This window comes from Micromys minutus, assembly GCF_963924665.1.
Source record: "Micromys minutus genome assembly, chromosome: 22".
In the NCBI taxonomy this organism is placed as follows: domain Eukaryota; kingdom Metazoa; phylum Chordata; class Mammalia; order Rodentia; family Muridae; genus Micromys; species Micromys minutus.
In genome coordinates this window covers 30,837,072-30,840,288 of record NC_137957.1, presented here as the reverse complement: position 1 = coordinate 30,840,288, position 3,217 = coordinate 30,837,072, and the positions used below count along the sequence as shown (strand labels likewise).

The following is a 3,217-nucleotide window of genomic DNA, read 5'->3' as shown; positions in this document are numbered from 1 at the left end:
ATTGTGGTTTGATGACTTTGCTGATTTCACAGATTTGTAATTGTTTTAAAATATTACACATTTAAATAAAATCATATCACTTTCCTCTCTCCACACATTCCCTGATCATCTCGCTTGAATTCCTCCTATGTCTGTCCCCACTCAAAGTGATATCAATTTTTTCTTGATTGCCTATATTTGTATATGTGATGGTGTACAGATACAGAAACATAACATTCTGATTCCATTTCTAGAGTTTCTGTGTACATGGTTTCAAAGATGTCGTCTCACATTTAGTATTGAACAACAAGCAAAAGGAATCAACACCAGGAGAGGGCAATTGTCCATCTTCCAGAAGTCATTAGTTGCTAGTTATTCCTTGTCTAGGAGTAGGTTCCTTTGCATTAACATGCCTTCTGATACTGCCATTATCTGGGTCTTATGTGTGGAAGGTTATGCTGTTTCACAGGAAACTCACTGCTGCTCTGGCTCTTACAATCTTTTCAAACATATTCTACAAAGTTACTTAATCCAGAAAGGCAGACAATATGATGTTGATGCCTTGAGCCTGGGCATCCCACAAATAATTAATCCATTAATCCTGTGCTGTGATTTCGTTTTATCTTGTAATTTTCTAGAGAGCCACCATTTGCTGTTAAGATAGAGGGATAATAGCAGCACTTATTTACTCATGGTCCATGAATATATTGACCCCAGTAAGTCAGATTTCTAGTACCAGGCATGGTTGCCCTTCAGTTGTGTATTGAGCCCAATTAAATAGGTATTGGCTAAAACCAACATGTGACTGACACTTATTGCACCTCTGATTCCTATATGTGCTATCTTTAGGGATAGGAGCCTACTTTCAATGTATTAGAAGAAACCACGGGATACATAAATATTCTAGACTGATCTGGAAATTATTTGGAAAACTGTCAGGAGGCTTCAGAGGACATGCTAATAAGTAGTATGTGATCTTCCTGATATGATATATAATACCTCGGATTATAATATTCACAAAAGATTATTACAGGCAAGACACAATAAAAAACAATTTTAGGAAAGATTCCTGCTGTTAATATACCTTTTATGTTTCTATTAATATATATGACGATCACTAGGTATTCGCCCACCCATTTGACCAGACTTCTCCAGATCTACAAAGATTTACTGTCTTATAATGATGTTATGTAGATAAATAGGTAACTTCCTTATTCTTTATGATGATCCTATAATTCCTAAAATTATATAAATATTTACTAAGCTCTTTGATAATGGGAGTTTTATTAGGTCCTTTTCTGATAGACAAAACTTTAATGAAAACTCTTCCAGTCTCCTCTGTGTCACTAGTTAATTGCTTCTACATAGTAACCAAACCTTCTACTTCTCAAAGCACATCCCAAGAGGTTGTAAAACGATTAACCGAAGGTCATAAAAATGGAATTAGCAATCTATTATAGGTGTTAGGAAAGAAGATAAAATATTGATTGGTTTTATCTATACAAAACTTCACTAATAACTTTGTTATATGTTTTTTAATGCTGAGTGCACCTGTGAAGCTGTGATAGGTGCTAAATATTTAGCCAGATAGTTATTCCTAATTATACATGTAAACATTCACTGTTATAAACTTCTATTTCAATTTATGGTTTGATTTTATGTGTGAAATTGTGTTGAAATTTTTAACACATGATTCTGTATTTTGAAAGTGCTGAGGACAAAGTGTCAGAACTGAGCTGAGGAAAACTCTTTTGGACAGTACACTTCTTAGGCAAAAAGTAGAAGAATTTCCTTTATTCCTCTTTTTCATTCATTCCATTTTCCCCTTTTCCTTGGAGACCTTCCTTTTCTTTATTATTTTTAATTGAATATATTTTATTTACATTTCAAATGTTATCCTTTCTTGGTCTTCCCTCCATAAACGACCTTTCCCATACCCCCTCCCGCTCCCTCTAAGGGGGTACACCCCACCCACCCACTTCCTACCCCTCCCCACCCTGACATTCTTCTGTAGGGGGCATCTAACCTTCACAGGACTAACCGCTTCCTTTATTGTTAATGCCCAACAAGACCATCTTCTGCTATGCATGCAGCTAGAGCCAAGGGTCCATCCATTTGTACTCTGGATAGTGGTTTAGTCCCTGGGAGCTCTGGTTGGTTGGTATTGTTCTTATGAAGTTGAAAACCCCTTCTACTCCTTCAATCCTTTCGCTAACTCCTCCACTGGGGACCCCATTCTCAGTCCAATGGTTGACTGTGAGCAGTACCCTAAGTCCTGTTTCTGCTGATGAGTCCCAGATGCGAAGATCCGCATCTTTGACCTGAGGCAGAAGGCAAAGGTGGATGAGTTTCCACTCTGCAGTCACATGCTGTCCAGTATGAGCAGCTCTCCTCCCAAGCCCTGCAGGCCTCATGCATCTGTGCTCACAAGTACAAGGTGAAGAGCTATGGCAAGGGCAGCTTCCACATCCGAGTGCGGCTGCACCCCTTCCACGTCATCCTCATCAACAACAACACCCTATCCACATCCTCCATATCCACAAGATGTTGCCCTGTGCAGGTGCCAATAGGCTTCAGACAGGAGTGAGAGGTCCCTTCAGGAAAACACAAGGTACCCTGTGGCGAGAGTCCACATCAGCTGGTCATCAAGTCCATCCGCACCAGGCTGCAGAACAAGAAGCACGTGATCGGAGCCCTATGCAGAGCCAAGTTCAAGTTCCCTGGCCGCCAGAAGATCCACATCTCCAAGAAGTGGGGATTTAGATGAATTTGAAGACAGGTGGTGGCGAAGCTTGTCATCCCTGATGGCTACTGAGTCAAATACATCCCTGAACGGGTCCAGCTGGACGAGTGAAGAACCCTGCATTCCTGAGGACTTTGCTGGCAGAAAATAAGTAACGATGAGGTTATATTTTGAAAATGTTAATTCTGTTCCTAGACTATAGACTGTTACTTTGCATATTATAGCTCATTACAGTGGGAAGTATGTGCCTCAAGGAACAAGAAAACTACAGTTTATAGAGAAAGAATTTGCTATTTCAGGCCACGTACTTTAAATTTTTGGAGTATACTGCAGAGTAGCAAACGTTTTGTTGTGATGGTATCAATAATACTGTTATTATCTTGGATTAAGTGTGGGGAAAATCCCTGTTTATAGAAAATTAAACACGAAAATTACTTTTAAAAAGATTTATCATAATTGTAAAGTCTTCGTGTCATTTATCTGGGAACTGAATGA

The 3,217-nt window shown here is 39.1% G+C and overlaps 1 pseudogene across 1 annotated transcript; it reads left to right on the top strand.

Moving 5' to 3' along the window:
• Positions 1-670: 670 nt before the first annotated feature.
• Positions 671-2,746, top strand: LOC308434925 (large ribosomal subunit protein uL16-like; annotated as a pseudogene). Its single transcript has 2 exons — positions 671-695; positions 2,272-2,746. The product of its transcript is annotated as a large ribosomal subunit protein uL16-like (transcript).
• Positions 2,747-3,217: the final 471 nt, after the last annotated feature.